This window comes from Marmota flaviventris, chromosome 3 (assembly GCF_047511675.1).
Source record: "Marmota flaviventris isolate mMarFla1 chromosome 3, mMarFla1.hap1, whole genome shotgun sequence".
In the NCBI taxonomy this organism is placed as follows: domain Eukaryota; kingdom Metazoa; phylum Chordata; class Mammalia; order Rodentia; family Sciuridae; genus Marmota; species Marmota flaviventris.
Window position 1 is genome coordinate 153,190,669 of NC_092500.1, and position 22,002 is coordinate 153,212,670.

Sequence of the window (22,002 nt, forward strand, 5' to 3'; positions counted from 1 at the left end):
TTGGCAGATTTGCATTGTAAAGTGTGATTTGGTTGGATAAATGTGTTTAGTCTAGTAAGCACTTTAGTGATTGAGTGTCTGTTAATGGATAAAGGTGGATTACAGGGAAACCTCTACCGGCTGTCATTGAGCACTTAGCATTGTGAGATGTCAGGGCAATGGAAAGCAAACTGACACTACAGGACAGCTGAAGTGCTACAGAATGGCTAATATATTCAGTGCTAATGTGGGACTTTAAGTTCCAAATATTGAATTCAATAGAGGAGAGAGACCAGCAAATGAGATGGCAGGGCTTTTGCATTCCCAGCAGTCACAAAATAGGGCTGTCCCATATAGACACTCCTAAAAGCTGAGCATCTTTCATTGGATTTAAAAGTCAGGGAAGAAGAGACATAGAGGAAGTTCAAGAGCAGTTAATTGATAAGGCAGAATTCAGTTCCTGCTGAAGTCTCTGCATTCGAATGACCTGCAAGCAGAACAAGAATCAAACAGAAAAAAAGAAAAACAGACTATAGGGTTATTGCTTAGGAATGTTGACCTGTCTGTTCATAATCACATAGGTATGCACATACTATTTTACATTTTTTTTAAAACAGACACACACACACACACACACACACACACACGCACACACACACACACCATTGAGAGAATTAAGGACACGAATTCTTCCCTCGCTCCCATCTCCAAGCATCTGGAAATGAAGACTTTTTCATTTCTTCCTTTTGAAAAAGGGTACTGGGATTCTTCACGCCAGTCACCAGAGAATGTCATTTTTTTTTTCTTCTTCTCAGGTGAACATGCAGAGGTATTTTTACGAGGTGAAAATATCAGCTTACTTCAAGGATCTAAATGGCATTTTAACATCCCAGGCTCTGAGAAGAGGATGCTGGAACGTCTGCTCCTAGCCAGTCATGAAATGCTTAGACTTCAGGAACTATTATATTTTTGTGGATTGGCTTTTCAACTAAAGTTAAACATATTCCAACCATTTTTCTCCAAGACACTTCCAGAGACTGCTTATGGTTTACCAACTTTTTTATTAGTATCAGGGTCTTAGGCATTTAGCAGACAGAACCCTGCCACTCAAGGCTTTGTAACTCCAATTGGCCATTGCTTAAGCCACTGGTTTCTGCTAGGTGAAGTGGCATCAGGGAAAGTAGAAACCAGGAACAACATTCTGTGAAAATGAATTAAAATGAAGTTGAGTCTTCTCAAAACAAGAAAAAGGGATGTTCTAAATTCCCTTATGATTCTATTTAATATATCAAGAGACAGTCCTAGTACCTTTGACCATAATATTTACATAAAGGAGGTAAAATCAGACACAAAAAGGGAAATCCACATATATCCATCCCAATTCAAGAAGGGAAAGATCTCTGAAATTTCAGTCTGAGCACTTAAATGTGTCAACCAGGAAGAAATCAAGTATTTGTAAAATCAATTCCTCTCCAATTTTTTTTCTATGTATAAATTCATAGACACTTTTCTTCATTAACTCAATCATCAAATATTAATTGGGCATCGACTCTACCCAGAGCCTTAGGATTGCAATAGTGAATACATAAACAAGGTATGAGCACCTTGTCTTTGGGGAACTTACTTTCTAGGTGCAGAGAAACAAAATAAATATGATTTTGTTTCTTGTTATGAAGAAATACAAACAAGGTGCCTTTTCCTGGTCCTTGTCCTCACTATAGTCCAAGAAGGCAATGTTCTCTGTTTTCAGACCATCTCTAATTTGTCTTCTCTTCCAGTAGTTTAAAATGCCTTAACAATTGCCTGATCCAACCACTTTCCTTTACAAGACCTGTAAGGACTTACTGCCAGATGCTCCTTTGCAGTCCTCTATCCTCCTGTTTAACCTATTTCTAGACACAAAGCCTCCCCTTCCATCATGGCAATCCTTCTTAAAGTGCCTCTTACATTCCACTTCTCTGTGCACTTATCCAAGAATACACACTCCTCCTTCTCCTTCTCCCTATCTTTCTGAATCTAACCTTTTTATTAAGATCCAGACAATTCCCTGCATGCCTTATTCCATTAAACACCAAATCCACATGGATACCCCTTGTCCCTGATCTTTCATAATACAATAAAAAAGAAAATAAATGAATCTGGACCTCCGGTTTTCTGTATTTGAGGTAAATGTTTATTTCAACACAAGCTAAACAAAAACTGAGTACAACACTAGAGTCCAGTGAGATTGTAGCCAATACTTTATTGCACACCCATGGACAGATTATTTTCTCTTCAGGTGCAAGTTTAGATACATGGCATTCATGGTGATTGATATGACAATGACAAAAACAATTCATTGTTATTAATGGAATTGGGCAGTTACACATATAGAGGACCCAAACCTACATTTTTCAAAAAACATCATTTTCTCTATTGTTATACCACAAAATATTTCTAATTTGAATCCCCATCCCACTGAATGGAGGAAATACATAGTTCTATGTGAATCTAAGATATTTTAAGGTCTTTTCCTGACACCCAATCCTTAGAAAGATGCCTCAGTCCTGGGACCTTCCATAAAGCTGGAGGGTGTGTTTGTTGGGAAGAAGGAGCAGAGTGTCCACAGCTTGTACCTCAGATGCCCATTCTTGTGATTTCTGGGACACTTTATGCTCATCTGGTTTCTGGTTCCTGGTTCACAGATCACAGCTCGAACTCCAAATAATAGCCAAGCTCTGTCTCAGGGATGTCCATATTTCTCTTGTACACATGAAACATTGAGCTCTTCTCACATCTTCCTGGGTCATGATAAACCTGCTTATCCCTCCAACTCTTCTGTCTGGACACCTGCTCTACTGCCCATGCGCCATACTGACTAGAGAACTTGTCTGCCATCACCAGTTAGGCAGAGCAGACATCCCTCTGCCCCAAATCCATACAAGATTGTATCCCATAGTCCCACACAATTCAGTCTTGGTGGGTCAATTCATGCCCTCAAGTTTTTTTTGCTTACATTCTAATTATCCCTTATGGAATCTTTATTTATTCAGAGAGAAGTAAAATTAGATGTGTGATGAATCGCATAATTTATAAAGAAATACATGGTGGCAAAATTACCAGGAAAAAAAAGCACATCAGTTAATATACTACCATGCTGTTTAATAACAAATCAAAGTGATGCTCATATCAGCCATAATTTACACAAAGACATCAGCTTAAGCATAAGAAGTCAATTTTCAATATGAACATCACACTGTTGACACTAAATATGGGGGCATCCATAAATTCTCCAGCCTTCTCTTTCTCATCATATCAACATGAACCATCCAAGTGCCAATTCCTACTCCCACTTCCTTAAACTGCTACCAAGGTATTTTGCCTACCTTTGATCTTGAACCTAGAGCCAGAGAATAAGATTTAGAACAAAGACTGTAGAGAGCATGAGTATGCAATAGAAGAAAATAGTGGACTTCTGAAAGAGTGAAAGTTCTAGAGTTGGACAGATCCAAGTGATAATCTTAGGTTTGTAAATTAACAGCTGTGCTCAGTTTTCTATTGTTGCATAACAAATCACACCAATTTAGCAACTTAAAATACCGAGTTATTATCATGGTATTGTAGATCAGTAATCAGGGCAGGGTGGGACTAATTTCTGTGCTCAGGGTCTAACAGAGTTGAAATCAAGATGTCAGTGGGAGCTAGCTTCTCATCTGGAGATCAGGAGCCTGTTCCAAGTTGATTCAACTTTTTGGCAGTATTCTGTTCCTTGTGGTTTATTTGACTGAAGTCTGTTTTTATGCTAGCTGTTGGTTGGACATGCTCTCAGCATCTGGAGGTCACAGTTAGGTTCCACAAACACCTTCACCCCTCTCATAGTTCCAGCCCCCTCCTTCTAGAAGGGCCCATTTCTTTCTAAGGGATCATCTGATCATGTGAGGTACCTCCCTTTATGATTTACCTCAAATCAACTAATTAGGGATCTTAATATTATCTGCAAAGTCACAAGTCCTGATCCCATTGAAAGAGAGAGTTTCATATAGGCAGTATAATCCACAATAACCATGTAAACTTGGGTATAATTTCTTTACCTCTCTCTGACTGTTTTCTTGTCTATAAAATGGAGATAATAATGGTATCTACATTTCAGATTATTAGAACTATTAAACATATATTGCTCAGTCCAATGCCTTTGGATCAAATAAAAACAATTAATATTTGTTATTGCTCTTGAAATAAATTTATAGTAAAAGTTAAGTAAACTTGTAAAGAAAAACTTTCTTAATAACACAAATCTTAAGGGGCCACAACTGGTATAACCTGTAGACTGAGTAAGCTCATGTGTTTTCATGACTTTTTTTTTGACAGGAGGTAGAATGCTGATGTTCTAATGCCTTGTCTGACCACCCTTAAAGTTCAAAATTGGGAAGTTGAACTCAAACTAAATCTTATGTTACTTTTCCTCTAAAGTGGTAGGTTAGTTGAGGATTCTTTTCTGAGATATGGGGATTGCTAGAATTTTCTGGACTTTATCAACACCAGTTTTAATTACTGTGATTCCTTCCCCCACCCCTACTTCAACAGTGAATTCATTTGATCAGAAAGCTTATAATAAAGTGAAAAATCAAAAACAACCAAAAGTATTTACTTGAGAATAGATTTTGTTGACCAGTTTTGTAAACTCTAATCACATAGCCAGATGGTTTTAAAATACACTCAATCAATATTACTTAAAATGTGGAATTTCAAAATGTGGGTATTCTTTTAAATTTTAAGTTTTCAATTTACATCACATAAATTCATGTAAAAAAATAATTGTTATAAAATTATTGCCTTCTGTGGTCTGCAATGTAACCTGGGCAGTTTACATTAAATCTACAAATATCAATTTATAAATTTATAAAATGAGGACACTAAGAATTTTATAGGGCAGTGTCAAGTTATCTGAGAACTTAAACTCTAAAATATTTGTATTTAAAGTCAGTATACATTTAAGCTTTGGTTGAGATGTGAGTTCCCCCAAAATCTCCTGAAGGAGATTATGAAACCTGTAACCTAATCTATGGAGTAATCTATTTGATGGGTTAATAATCTGGAATGGACCTACTGAGTGGTAACTGTAGGCAGGTGCAGCAGACCTGGAAGAAGTTAGGTCCCTGGGGTTATTCCTTTGGGGTTTATATTTTATCCCCAGCTCTTTGTACTTGCTCTTTCTGCTTCTGGGATGCCAGTACCTGAGCAGTTTTCTCTCTTGTCCTTCCTCCATGGTATTCTGTCTTACTTCTGGACCCAGAGTAATGGAGTCAGCACACCATGGACTGAACCTCTGAAACCATGAGCCAAAATAAACTTTTCTTCCTCCAAGTCACTTTTATCTGACATTATGGTCACAGCAACACAAAGCTAACACAAGCCCTTATTCAAATGACTATCAAAAATTTTATTGTAACATAGATGTAGCATATAATATCTTTGGCTAGACACAAAGGTTCTTTTTTAAAAATGACAAGACAAGACAATCTGAGACTATATTTTGCCTGCAGATCTAGCAAAAGAAGCATAACTGATGATAGCCTTGAAAAAGATAAAGAACTCGGGGACTCAAATTAGCACTTTAATTGTTCTATGTTTATATTTAGTACTATTTCTCAAAAGACATAAAAAATAAGAAACCATGTGATATCATACGAATAGAGGGTGTTTCACTGTCTAAAAGTGGAAAATTGCATAAAGTTATATATAACTTAGTTGTTATGGTTTAGATCTGGAATTGTCACTCAAAGTCTCATGTATAGAAGCTTTGGTAGCCAGTAGAGCAATGTTCAGAGGTGGTGCTGTTAGGAAATGATTGGCTTAATGAGGACTGTAAGTTTATCAGTGGATTATCCACTGGCAGATTCATAATTTGAATGGATTATTGGCAGGTTGAAAATAATAAGAAGTGGAACCTAGTGGAAAGAAGTGAGTCCTTTGGGGACTATTTCTCATCCTTGGTCTCTCCCTCCCCCTTTCCTGTCCTCCCCACAACCATGAGGTGATTAGCTTTGGTCTTCCACACGCTCCACCATGATGCCCTGCTTGACCACAGGTCCAAAAGCAATGGACCAAATGACAATGAACTAACAGCTCTAGGACTCTGAGCCAAAAACAATCTTTCCTTCTTTAAGTTGTTTTTCTCAAGTATTTTGTCCCAGTGACAAAAAGCTAATACAGTTGTTACTCAAAAATGGCCCCTAAAGTTGCTACAATGCCATTGTACATAAAAATAAAAGCAACTGAGACTCATTTAGAAACAATTTGGCACGTATAGCTCATACATAAATAAGGAGATGTGGGAATTACTTTAAAATCATGATGAAAAATAAGTTCCACATCTGTTACTTAATTGTCTTCCAACTATCTTAAATAAAATATTTGCTGATTTTAAATTCAGGATCAGTATTTTTCCATGAAAGAGCCCAAGATTTGCACTTGAAGCTATAAAATAAATCTGCAGCCACAGGTATGACTGTTTCCCCATTGTCTTCATAATATATTTGCCACTGAATGATAAAAAGTGTTCGAAACAAAACACAGTGATTAATTACTATGTAATTAGAACTTAAGATATTATAGCACAATACATATGACATTATTTTTATAGATTTCTATGTGGAACATAACATACATTTTTCATGAGTTCAGATTCTTCAAGAAAGAACATTAAAAAATGTTCTTCTAGCAGGGAGCAGTGGTGCACACCTGTAATCCAAGCTATTCAGGGAGCTGAGGTGGGATGATTATAAGTTCTAGGTCAGCCTGGACAATTTAATAAGACCCTGCCTCAATATAAAATAAAAAGGTCTGTGGATGTATATCAGTGGTGGAGTGCCCCTGGATTCAATCCGCAGTATCAAAAGAAAAAAAGAAATGTTCTTCTGCTTCAATTGTGTATTTCTAATCCTATTTCTTTCTCTCAATTATCTCTTCAAAAAGAAAAAAAATGTACATTATTTTAGTTACTGTAAACATTTTATGTCCAAAAGAATTGGCCAAATGGAAAGAGATGTGATTGTAGTCACATCTGTGGAAAAAAAACACATTGGAATTAGATTTTTGTGGAAAAAAAGAAAAAAAGAGGTTGAAGTAAGATAGGTAGGTGCTTTGTTCCTCACCCAAGTCCTGTCTAGGGGGAACTTAAAACACAAAGCCACATATCTAGAGGAAGCAGCTGGGAGAGCGATATAGGGCCTATTCTTATAAACAAAGAGCACCAACAAATCTGCTTGAGCATGAATATTAGATTTACTGGTTCTGCTGACATCATCGTGGGAGATAAACATATTAGGCAGAGTGGGGCAGCTTGCTGTTGGGGTGGTTGCCAGAAGAGATAAGTGAACAGCAAGAAGCAAGTGAACACAATGTCCATCTTGACAAGCTTGTCTAGGATAGGAGGCCACAGCTTCGTGAAGTGTCATCTTAAGCATCTCTAGTCTAGAACAAGTGGATCAACATGAACTCTGAACCTTTGTTTCTTTAATAGCAAAGGACTAACAGCTGCCTGCATCTGGAAACTGTGTGAAAATTCTAGACAGCTGTATCATAATAAACAAACTAAAAAAAAAAAAATTCCACACAGTCTACTGTTCCCTTACATTCTTGCCCCTTCTCTGGCCTCATTAAGTTGTAATCTCACATCTAATTATATTTTATCAGTTTATTATTTCTGCAACTTGAGAATTAAATTGAAAACATATTGAAACAAAAAAAAATCTCTAACAGTTGTTCTTTTTTTTTTTCTTTCTCGTTTTTGTATTAACATGTGCATGATTACCAGGACCAGAGTTGTACAGGGCAGTCAGCCTGTACGGTGTGGTTTTGGCAGTAAATGGAGAGGGGGTGGGGGGTTCTAACACGTTGAGGCTGTAGAATATGATTTACCAGCTCTGGAGCTCTGGGGTCTACATTTTCATAAATATAAGTGACAAATTATCAATAAATCACTCTTTGGTTCACCATAATGCATAATGTTTATTGAAACCTAGTTCCAATAAATATGAGTCGCCCTTTTTAGCTGAAGCATAAGAAACAAAGATGACAGGAATTACAAACAGATATGAAAAATGGGGGATAAGCCCCTGTCCAGCAATGAACTTTTTTTTCTTCCCAATCCTATCTGAGACCACTGGATTCTGGAAGAAATTTTTGTATGCATACACTTGCTTCAAAATATCATTTAATTTTTCTTTTGACTTGAAGAGTTTACAGAGTGAGGCAGTGTGGGTATTAACCACTGAAAGATGCTACTATTTTTTTTTCTTCATTCCATACACATAAGATTCAGTGAAATCTCATTGAAATGACAATAGCAAGAATCAAAATTGTGTTTCTTGGTTTTGAAATGCAACAATGTTGCCATTATTTTTCAAGAAAATTACCTATAAGTGAAAACACAACAAAAAAGAATTCAGCACCTATACTAAATATACAGGAGAAATTCCAATTAAATATAGATGGAAAGGTGTAAGATACGATTAATATTGAAAGTAGCTGGTGATTTGTCTTTGAAAGTTCACATTTCAGCCCTTGTTCTCTACATATTTCTGCAAAGCAAGGGTGAGTATTATTCATTTACTATTTATTATTGTTGTTCTTTATTCATTGATTATTATTTTGATACACTTTGATGCATTTTATGATTTATCTCCTATGTTCTAAAAGTGAAATTTAGAAGTGTTGCAGGCAATGTAGTTATAATGCCCTATAACTTTACAAACTCATTCAGCAGCTGGAAGCAATTGACATAGGGTAGCATTTGACTTGAACAACACTTTAGAAAGTCAACTTGAATCTTAATTGAAATACCCTATATTTCACATTGTATATATGACCCAATTCTAATCTTTTATTTCCTTTTAGAAAGAAAAGGCAATGAAGTATTATGCTATTTATCAGGTTGTTTATTATTACCAAGCTGCAATCTTCAACAAAAATTTTTAAATAAACTCTCTGACACATACTTCTATCTTAACTATAAAATAAATTACTAGTATATAACTGATGAACATATCTTTTATGAAAAAAATAATATAATAATTTTAAGTGAGCAAAACTTAAACATAACTTGGACAACATATAAAAAAACATGTTTTATCTTTTGTGTAACTCCTTTGTCCTTTCTTTTTATTCTATTTATTTACTTAACACTTCAAACATTTCTAATACTTAAAGGTTTTATATATTTGTTTACATATTTGTGATACTACATATTCTTATCTCAGAATTTTTACATTAAAATAAGCTTAAATGAGATAGAAAAGATAACTAACAAGTTCATTGCTTTCTGATAAGAGCTAATACTCATTAAAGTACCAGAGTGCTATCCTGGATGCTCCAACCCTCTGTAAACAGTAATTATATGAGGTAATTACTATTATTAGCTACATTTATCAGATGAGGCAAATTAGATACAGAGAGGTTAAGTACCTTGCTCAAGGCATCATGGTAGTGATAGTGCCAAACTATGAGAAAGAGCTTTAAGTACTATGTGTTCCTGAAAGAGTGTATGCCAATCAAATATTTAAATTTGAGTCATACATTAAGTGCAATTTATATATTTAAATAAGTGAATCATTTTATGGTAATAATGTCCCAAGTTTGTTTATAAATTTAAATTTCATTTTATCTTGTTGAATTAATTAGTACTTTTAAGTGCCTCACAACAGAAACACAACTCAAAGTCATGTAAGCAAAAATAGAGTATTATTACAACTGCAAATCCACTCTAGGGACGAACAGATCCACAAGCTCAAACAAGGTGATAAACCTGCAGTGTCTTTCTCTCTTTTGCAGCTTTGATGTCTTCTTTGCTGGCTTCACTCTCAAGAGAGCTGTGTGTCCACTGGAGAGTCTAAGTTTATATTGTCCCCACAGTAGTCCTACATAACAAAAACAAACTTCTTTCTCAGTAGCTCAAGTGAAATTCCCAAAAGATAATCCTTGTTAGCCCTCGTGGTCACGTGCCAGCGCCCACACCATCACTCTGGTCAGGAAAAGAAAAAGTTCCTTGTCCTCCAGGATTGAGTGTAATGTCAACCCTACCCAGACCAAGACTGGGGATGGGATGGTTCTCCAAAGGAAAACCAGGATACTGCTACCAAAAGAAGGGAGAAAAATAGCTGACGAGGAAAAAAAAAATCTACAGAACTCCCAGATGCAAGTTCTCTTAGAATGATTTTTAGCTCATTAGAGAAAGAAATCTCAGCATAAATGCAATGCATGGTACTGAGTCAGGCAGAGTTCAGTCGAGGGAAGAAAATCTGCTCGAGTTGGTTTAAGCAGCAAAGGATTTATTACAGGGTTTTAAGACACACATATTTCTCAAGGCAAACAAAGAGACAGAGTTTCTTCTAAGGTCATAGGAAATATGCTAAGAGAAGGTTAATCTTTTTAGTGTAAAAGGGTTGGGTTTTGTGTAAATATTCCACGCGGAGTTTGGAATCCTGCGTTTCCTCTTTCTCTCCCTTCTAGGGTGACCAATCGGTCTGGATTTGCGGGACTTTTTGAGTTTCAAAACTGAAAGTCTGACATCCCAGGAACACTCAAGTCCTGGGCACATCAGAATGGGCGGACTGCTGCCTCACTCTGTCCCTTCTGACCATGACACCAAGCAATCTATTGGCCTAAATCAAAATCTGAAACTGATAATGGTCATAGGATCCAGGAGGGGTAGGTGAGGGAAAAGAATAAGTTTACAGAAACTACAGCTCTCTAATGAAGCCCTGAATGAAAAAAGGGAGAGTCCAAAGTGACCAGGCTTCTCTATGGAGAACATCAATGTTATCATGAGGAACCCCGAGAGACCCCAAGTCTGCTAAGAAGTTGGAATCCCATAATATAAGAGTTAAGTCCAAATTCTCATGGCCCAGGATGTCTGTGTAGGTTGGAAGGCTCAGGAAAAAAACCCAACAGTTGGATATATTTTAATTACAGACATTAAGTATGTTATTACCAGATTGGCAGGAATATCGTGGGGTTCCATCTCCTTCACTTTCAGTATTAAGAGAGAAGCATTAGAAATACATTCATGCATGGGCACCATTAAAATCATTTCTGATATTGGCTACTAAACCTACCTACCTTTAGGATATGATTGAAATCTTTGTTAAACCCCTCTCTCTCCCCCAACCTTCAGTCTTCTTCTGTTAGTCATCCCATACAATGGAACTCTGACTCCTTCCCACTCCTGGAATTTGGGGGATTTCTCTTATCATGCAATCCCAGAAAAGAGCACAGATACCTTAAATCCTCCCCAATTACACTGAATTTTCCTGACCTCCTGAAAGTCCCTCCTCCTTGGAAAGAGACTGATAAACTTAATCAGAATAATTTTAACAGGAAGGACCTTAAAGGGGCTTTTCCTTCTGCCTGTTAGAAACTTGAGCTAAATATGGATGCTCACATCCCCTCAGTGTTCTGTAATATGCTGTGGCCTCCCGCCTGCCGCCTCTGAGTGCTCCCTTTCATTAACTGTTATCCACCTCACTCTACTACAATTTACACGCTTGTGACCGCAAGGCTTCTCAGGTCTTACCCTTAAATTATCTTAAGCTCCTCTGGTGGCTGAACCCTGGAGCCTGCATGGATTCTACCTTCAGGCTCACCTAAACTATGGTCCTTTCTACCTTTCCTCAAATGCCCCTCTATTAGACAGAGAGGAGGCTAGAAAGACAAGTACTGTTATTTCTAATTTTACCAGGAACGGACCTAAAACCCTAAACACTGAAGTAACTCATCCATTTTTAGACAGTGGAAGAGCCCATCCTAAATGTGGGGATTCTTCACGACTAGTCCGGTGTGAGTGAGGTGTGGATCTTATAATACCAAAGAAGCTTCTTAAAAGAATTTCAGTTTTTATTACTTTTATATATATATATATTTATATATATTTTAAATATATAGATATGTATATATATATATATATATATATATATATATATATATATATAAAATAAAATAAGTTACTTTTCTCAAGTATCCACATACAAAAAAAAGGATAATACTTCATAAATAAAAGCAATCTATTTTCACATTATTTATGTTCTAAAGCCCAGTTGATTATCTCTTGCAATATTATTAACACTGTTCATCACTAAGTACAAATTAAAATTGGGCCATGGAGGGGAATGAAAGAGCAACCATCTTAGAGCTGGCCCCAAATTAGGCACAGCTGGCTCATCGAATGCTACAGACACATTTTCACAGGTTCTGCCAGGGTCAACCATAGCTGTTCCTCCATTCAGACACATGTAGCCTATTTTTCCCTGTCATTCTTGGATGCACCAATGTTTGGAGTGGGAGATATATATTTTTTTTCCTTTTTTGTTTCCACTCCCTACAATCTCCATAGAGATATGTAGATACGTGCAGGACATCATCACATTAACGAATGACACTTTCTCCACCCTCTGAGTTTGGACTAGCAAATCAGGCCACCATAATGTATTTCAAGTCAAATCCTAGTGCAATTTATAAATATTCTGAAATATATCATTTTAATTCTATTGGAAATGTACCTATCAGTTTCTGAATAATAGCATCTCATCATAGTTCTCAAAACTAATATGATTTTTCCACAATAAGAGCCAAGCGTAGATTCTTAAATCATCTGAAGTATTATCAAAACAGTTTAATGTTGGTTTAAAAATATTTTGTTTTTACCCCTTACGGGATTTTATATTGAGTTTATGCCACTCTTCCTTGAAAATGAGTAAGATTGATTTGTGAAAGAATATTTCTTTTAAGATAATTTTTAGAGAATCCTTCTCTCTGTAAGACAATATAAAAAGTAATTATCTTGATAATAATCATCACAACAAGGTGAACACCCTGCTTGACATTGCTCAACTTCTGCCCTCTCCAGGTTGTGGAAATGATTGTCCCTCTGTTGATGAAAGTTACTGTCATCATTTCAAATCACTATCTTTATCTTTAGAATGCATAGTTTCCTCCCCTTACTTTGATTGTCCAGGGACCAGGCTGAGAAAATTGTGAGTTATGAACTTCTGTTTCTGGGCCCTCACCTCTTCTTCCCTTTCAGAATGTTTCTTAATGTAGCCACTTTGTTACACAGGACCATGTTAGGATTTAAACGTATACTGGACATAAAGGAGGACTGGCAGGTCAAATTTAGTACATACTCATGTCTTATTTGGCCTGTACAGGATTTTTTTAAAAATTGAATATGTTGACAACATTCCAAATTCAAGAAATTTTGTATGAAGAGCCACCAAATCTGCATCTCCTCTTGACAACTGGCTGAAAATCAGCAGCTCTCTCTTCATGTCTCCAGTTTACCATAAAATTCTATGCTTACACCCCAGGTATGTTGAGGAATTGACTCCTATAGGCTTTTGAGTTAGCTATTCCTGGGGCTTGGTAGCCAAAACAACAAAAACGGCTGGTAAAAATTGATAATTAACATACTGTTGGTAATACCAACCACCACTAGCCATCTGAATGCCATCCTACTTTCCCCACAAGGTCACCAATGACTCTCCAAGACTCCTCAATAATCCATCAACTAAAAAAACAAATATTGGCACAGCCAGATGCCTCCAGGCCTCTCGTCCAGCTGTGCCAAGCATCTCTCCTGATGGTGAGGCCAAGTCCTAACCTATATCAAACATTTGGAATCTCACCCTGACAATTTCTGTACTGAAGTATTTCTTTACTGATTCTCAAAGAACTAGGTTCATCTTTCCCAAAAGCAATTTGAAATCAGTACATTTAACCCATAGTAATGCCAAGCTTATCTAGAAGCTTTGGTCAATGAAAGAGAATGTTCTTAGGAAAGAACTCTGGTATACTCATTCAATGATATCCAGGTGACATCCATTCTCACTCACAACTATTGCATCATTTATACATGAAACAACGTTTATCATAGCAAAATATTTTAGTGAGGCATTCTTCTTGAAATTAAAATTATTTTTCTCAGATTAGATTGTAAGCTTGGGATAGAAGAATTAAAAATTCACTTTCATTTAAATTCACATTCGCTTGAGAATGTACAAAATGCCTTGTTATACGTATTTTCATTAATTGTTCCATTTCACAAAGGTGTGTGCCAGGATTTTCATTTGATTCTTATAGTAATTTATCATCAAACAGAACAGAAGTTATGGTGCCATTTTACAAAATACAAGCAAATTAAAGCTCAAAAATGGGAACTGTTTATTCAAAATCATATAATCATTGATTGCAGAACTGTGACTTAAACCAAATTCTCCTGGCTCCTGGTTCTGGGAGATCCTGAGGTTATATGGCATTCATTACATGCTTTCATGTAAGGAAGACTGCCCTGATGTGGTCAATGACAAAGGTCAGGCAGTTTTTTTTGCTGGGCTATGTGTTGTTAATGCAGATGATGGAAAGATACAGGTGTAAGTTTTCTGCATCGCAGATATTACACTTTTGCCCTTAAGTCTTTATTTCCTATTATGGAAAAGATTATACTGAACTACATTTTTTCCCCTTTGAGAGAAGCAAAGTAAATTTTTTCAATTCCTGTAATGCTCACCTTTAGCTCCATGCATTCTATACATTTCATGTGCTCCTTTCAGAATAGCTTGTATTAACCTCTAGGTTACATATTTTTTAAGTTACTTGCTGTATTTTGTTTAATTTTTGGTCTAATTTTATCCTGTGTATACCATATTTAGATCAGAACATTTAACTGTTTATATTAATAGTATGTCTTTATCTTGCTGACATTTTCCTCCAATGGTTTTTTTTACAGAAGTCTTCTCATTAAAAAGTCCAGTTATTATAAAATAGGTTCTCTGTCTTACTCAAAGTATCCTTTAGCTTAAGTTTCTAGTTAGTTATGTTTTGACACTAACAGCCTTTTTAAAATATAATCAAAGTAATACAAAGTTTGCCAAAGTCCTAAAATTACATCACTATTTCCTTAAATAGTCTTAAAGACTTCTGACAAGGCATTTGAAGAAGTTTCCAACTTTAATATTGGTGTTTTGATTTAGAATCTTTAAAACATACATGAAGCTATTTGACCTGAAAGATTATACTAAACAAAATCAGAATCTAAGTTTAATTTAAGTCCAGTTCTTAATATCCTCATTTAATTAGAGTACTAATCTCATTCATAAATTTCAGTGAAAAACCACTCAATACTAGTTTATAAAATATTTTCATGTTTGAACAGTATATTAAAACAATCCTAAAAATAATAGTAAACACTAACTTGGTGAATAATGAATCTTTGTCTCATCTTAAAAGCATAACTATAAAATAAATGCAAATAAAAACAGCTGCTTAATAACCAATCACAATACAAGTAATAAAGATCAAATTCACGATTTTATACCTATTACATTATTCCTATTTACTGATTTACCATGAAGATTTCAGCTTTAAATAAAAAAGCTGTAAGTTGAACAGTATAAGCATCACTAAAAATCCCCCACACCACATATTTTGGGGGACATTCAATAGGCCAAAGGCAAAGGAGTACAGGACAGAACCAGTGAATTGTATAGATACGGGCCCATTGCTTCATATCATTGGCCATAAAATGAGTTTCTTCACCATAAAGAATGTTGTATAAGATACTTGATAGTAATTAAGAAAGTCTGGGTATGGTAGTACTTGCAAAAGAATTATGTACAAAGAAGAAAAAAAAACCACACATAGAGAGTAAGAGGGCATCCTAGTGATATAAATAACTGACCCTTCCATAATGAAAGGGGTCCAAAGTTACCAACTTCCCATGGGTTGTTGGCTGTCCTCCAGGAAAAAGGCTCTATACTGAGGGTTAAGAGTAGGCCTCGCTGTCTCCCCAGAGTTCCATTAATAGCTAGATGATTTTAATAGGATGACCAGACTGAAGACCTAAAATTGATAGTAATTTAAGGAGGGCAAGCCTATGTTAATAAAATATTGGAACTTCCATTGCTACCATCTTGTTCGTGAGTCCAAGAACCAGTGCTGACGTTGTTTGGAAAAGAGGCTAGCTAACATTGAATCATCCACTACATGCATTAAGTCCTAAGATCCATACTACTGTCCCTTTCTCCTTTTAAGCAAAATAAACAAATATATTTCCTATTAGATGGAAATATCCTCTAGGCCACTTCTGAAGGTAACTTTAATGTTGTAACAGACCAATTCTAACTAGTCTAGCCTGTTGTACAAAACCACCTATAAACCAAATATTAAATTTTTGCCTTCATGGATTGAAAGGGAACACTTCATGAGACTCTGGATAGATTGAGGGTAAAAGATTAGAGTAGCATATGCAAATTCCAAGATAATCAGACCACCTCCCTTCTAAGAAACAGTACATATGCCTTCCACAACTTCTGTGCACTCTTATCTTTTATACCACCACCACTAGATAATGAAGATCTTTGGAGCAAACCAAACTTTATGATGTGTTGAATCAAATGTATAGTTCAGGCCAAATGTTCACTTGATACATCTTAGCCAGATATTCTTTTTTTTTTTTATTGGTTGTTCAAAACATTACAAAGCTCTTGACATATCATATTTCATACATTTGATTCAAGTGGGTTTTGAACTCCCAATTTTACCCCAAATACAGATTGCAGAATCACGTCGGTTACACATCCACATTTTTACATAATGCCCTATTAGTAACTGTTGTATTCTGCTACCTTTCCTATCCTCTACTATCTCCCCTCCCCTCCCCTCCCATCTTCTCTCTCTACCCCATCTACTGTAATTCATTTCTCTCCTTGTTTAGCCAGATATTCTAACAGTCCTAATGGTATTCTATTAGAGGTTTTCAGGAGCTGCAAACAACATTCTGTTTGCAATGTCTATTTGCCACAGATGTTCTAGGTCGCACTGGATCTGCCCAGTCATAAAGCCCATGTAGCTGAGTATCCTGTACTTCAACTTGAACCAACTGCAAAGCCTTCTCTTTGTTTTGATCCCATTAAATCTTACATCTTCATGGTAAATCAGCTTTCCATCAATATAACAATTACCTGAAATAATTAACTCATGAAGAGAAAAGGCTTATTTTGGCTCACAGTGTTGGAAGGTTTAGTCTGTGATCAATTGGCCCCAAATTTGGGGCCTGTGGTAAGGCAGTACACATGGCAGAGCAAAATCACTTACCTCATGGTCAGGAAATGAGAGAGAAAGAGAGAGGGAGTAGGGGAGAAGGGAATCAATGCTCACAGTTCCCTTCAAGGGCACACCCCAAATGACTTGAGCAAAATCACTTACCTCATGGTCAGGAAATGAGAGAGAAAGAGAGAGGGAGTAGGGGAGAAGGGAATCAATGCTCACAGTTCCCTTCAAGGGCACACCCCAAATGACTTACAGACCTCACACTAGGTTCCACCGAGCCCCAACAGTGCCATCCTGGGACCCAGACTTTAAACACATAGGCCTTGGAGGACATTTTGGAGGAGGACACTGAAGACCCAAACTATAGCATAGGTCAACCCAACACAATCAACTGTGGTTTATATTTCCACAAGAAACCCCTTTGTAATGAGAAAAAAATTATGCTCTAGACCTAGGAATTAATCAATTTTGTTGGTAAATGGTTATGTATGTATGTATGTGTGTGTGTATGTATATATATATATATATATATATATATATATATATATATATATATATGCTGTTTTGTAATCACATAATTATAAAGCAATTTTATATTGGTATTTAACAGTTCCTTCTAGCTGAGTAAATGAAATATAGTTTCATTTAGTTAAAGGCAAAATCCTACAATTTGCCAAATTTTGTTTTAAACTCTTACTACTCTAGCAACATGTTATTGAATACTTTGAACATTTTCATTCATCATTTCTTCTGTTTCTATCACTAGTTATTGTTTGAAGAATGTTCCATTACATGAAACTAGCAAATGATTAATAAGACTTCAATTTGGGCAAATTAAAGAAAGAAGTCAGCATGAAAACTATCATTGCCTCATATGGTCTCAATTGTACATGCCGAAGTTATGATGTATATGCATCATGTTATCTGATTCGTATTCCTCACTACCGAAAAAGTTAAAAGGTGAAAACCCTATTCAGAAAATTGTGTATGTTGGAAAATATTCAGCAAAATAATTTTCTATTGATAATTAATATTAGATTGATTCATCTATCCTTTTAGGTTAAAGTCATTATTCTTAGCTAATGAAAAGGTTATAATGTCTGTCTTCTATTCTTGAATAGAATCTGGAAGATCTGACAATATGCAATATTAAAAATGACAGAAAGAGGAGAAGCCCTCAATATCTCACTATTCTATCATAACTAATCATTTTTTATGTATTAGTTGCCCAAACTCTGCCCATACGCATATATATTTTCTTCACTCCTTATTCATTCAATCAATAAACATTCACTGAATCTATTATATATTGACATTGCTATAAACAAAAATATATGTGCAATTTTGCATTTGCTCTTAAACTGAATATAATGATGTACATTTTTATCATACTCCTACCAATCAATGTTATTTTTTCACGCATCATTTTAGTAATGCACTAATGTCATGTTAAATATAAATGCTATAAAATATAAAATGTAGACATAAGGTTTTCAGTTTTTGCCTTCATCAACAACTCTTCCTTACACGGCAGTATAATAGAGTAACTAAAATATAGAGTCTGGAGTTAGGTGGATCTGAGTCCGAATTCTGGATCCCCCCACCCACCCAATTACTCTCAGAGCTGGGTCAATAAACCTTCCATCTTGTACAGTGATGATAAGAATACTATTAACTGTTATTGTTTTGAGGATTCTGTGTGTGTGTGTGTGTGTGAGTGCATACATACACACATATGTATATATGCTTAAGACAATATCTAGTGCAAAATACATACTCCTTGTATTATTTTATTTATCTCCTCTCAGCATCCAGCCATATTTGCATATTTTCTTCTTTGTGAAGTTTTTCCTGATTATTTTAATTGGATATGCTCTCTCCTTTCATTGATCTCTCATAACATTGACAGCTCTTGATACTTTCTATTTTGTTTTTAAAATGTATGCCCATTGCTAGATTACAATCCCCTCAACAATATCTTCCATTAAATCCTTCATCTCTGCAGAAGTATTTAGTGCAGCCTTGTACATTAAACAGATGCTTCATAAATATTATTAATTTGAAATAACACATCAATTATCACTGCATTATACAGATAGAAAAAAATAATACAGATACTTGATGTGTTCTCCATCAAAGTGATTCCAATTTTCAATTAAAAATTATTCATTCCCTTTGCATATTACTCTTATATCTGAATAACAGACTGTTTTCCTACACTACGACCCATTTTACTGTTGGATGACTTCACTATTTTTCTTTTATAATTATTTCAACCACTTGCAACATTTTATTCAAGATGTTTTGGATTCTTTTGAAAACCTGTAACATGTTACCTGGCCCAGTTACAAGTATATTATCTTCCCAAGTAAATAAATGTTTCCATTTGTTTGGTTCCTTAAACAAGTAACCATTGCCATAAATCTTGTTATCACTGAATTTTTTGTTAAATTTAGTTAAGTTTATATTTCTTTCATGAAACATCAGAATTGTTTTTTCTTACTGCAGACTGTTCTCTATGTAGTATATACAATATCTATAATTTTGTTAATTAGGCTCATGAAATAGTTTCACATACCTTTTCTGTGTCTGTATGAGGGATTTGAAATGAAAATGACTCACAGTTCTTTTAGCATGACTCCAGTTCCCAAACTTTTGTTTCAAATCAACATATTCACCATAAAAAACATTATAGAATAATTTAGGAGCATGAGGCAATCTGATTGGCATCCAGCCATAAGTTTATATACATGTCAACATAATTCATTCTTATCTCTAAATTGATGACTATGCAAAATGAGTTTAAAATGAATCTATAATTGCATTAGTCACAATTATCTTTGATGAATGGATGAATGCAAAATTTTTACACTACAGAGACACCCATTAATATGATCAATCATGCAATTATATAGTATAGTAATTCAGTGCCCTCATGTAATCGTATATAACATGTAGACATATCATAATAGAAATTTTAATTCAAATCTTGCAAGATTCCACAAATCTGTTTAAGTTATTAAAAGAAATTGTGTGATTCAAAAGCTTGCAACTCACCTAACTTACAAACTACAATAAAATTGGTCCAATTACGGAAAATAAGAGCAAATTATTATTTCTATATTTCTAAAACTGATAAACTTCTTTTCATAATTTATCTCATAACCATCTTGGGCTTTACAAACTTTTTTTTAATCAGATACCCTTCTTTTAGTTAAGAATGAAATTGTAGCACCAATAACAACAACACTAACTTTGTGTACTTGCATTGTACTTAATAATTCCAAAGCCATTTACCTACATTACTTCATTTGAAATGATGTTGCCTAATGTGTCAGAGTATTACAGTGTCATTTGGTTCTTAAAATCTCCTTGCAAATTCTCCCAGTCACACGTAAAGTCTTGAGTCCAATTTACCCAGCATCAGTTATTAAGTTATTGTCTCCTAATCCCAGACTCACTTTGTGATGCTGGAGCTGCCAGTTTTCTTCAGCATCTGCCAACAGTAGGTGCTAGAAAGACTGGATAGGCAGAAGGGGGAAGAAGGAATGCTCTGTTTGCATCTTGTCTCCTCACTGTTGTCTCAGTAAAGACCCTCCATCCTGGCTTGTGAATGTTGAATCTTTTTCCAAATACAGTTGTTACAATGCTAAAAACATGCATAGATGTTCAACAGGACATGTACCGCCATGCTGTTGTTGAAAATAAGAGAAGTTACCATCTAAGGTGACTGTAACCGATATTCATTAACCACACTAATTTTTTGGTTATTAGTAAATGGAGACAATTTACCTCCTTACTTGATAATTTATGACATATATAAGGTGTTTACTGTGTTTTAGGAAATTTGTTGGAGGCTTTAGGTTGGCAAATAACCATCCAATTTATTCCTACTTAATATAATAAAAATAGTAAGCACTTGGGACATTTTTGTTAAGCAGAAAAGGTCTGATGATCCATGTATGAATGTATTCTAACTTACTGAACCAGTCCCTTATTGAAATTTAAGAGATTTCATCTTTTAGTGTTATAAATAATTCCATGAGGGAATAGTCTTGACCATATGCCAATTCAAATTTCTGGAATAATCTCCTTAAAACAGTGCTACAGAGTTCAAGAGTAAATGTATAAGCAGTTTATTTTTTAAATGCTAAATTCCTTTCCATTGAGGCTTATACCATTTTGTACACTTATTTCACCAAAACCTTTATAATGGATAGTCTTTGCCAAACAGGTGGGTAAAAATGGTATCTCAGGATCTTTTCAACTTGTATATCTCATAGTATGAGCCATGTTAATCACCTTTTCATATATATTAGGGCCATTTCATTTCTTTTCCTATGAACAATCTGTATTATTTGCCCATTTATCTATAGAGTTTTTGATCTTCTTTTCTCAATCCTTAGAAGCATTTTATGTGTTTGAGATATTAATCTGTGTCAAATTGATCATTCCTTTCCCTTATTGCTTCTGAAACTTGTTTGTGCATTTAGAACTCAGATCTATTTTGATATTTACTATATGGTATGATGAATGGATGTAATTATCTTTTTTCCTTATGGTTATTCAAGTGACCCAAAGCTATTTACTGAGAATGCCATAGTTTCCCTTTGTTGTCAATACCGTATTTAATTGGCCTTACTACATTTTTAAATCTGGGTCCATTGGTCTCTTGGTCTACTGATGTACCAATACCATGGACTTTTAATCATAGAGGCTTAATGAATTTTTTTTTAAAAAAAAGAAATGAGTTTTTCTTCTTCTTTAGGAATTTCCTGATGATTGTTACTTGTGTTTTCTTCCATATGAACTTTATATTCAACTGGTGTAGCTCTGAAAGGAAAATAATCTTATTTTTATAGTGATTAAATTAAACCAATAAGTAATTTTAGGAAGTACTGACATCTTTATGATGTTGAATCTTCTTGCATCCAACAAACCCAT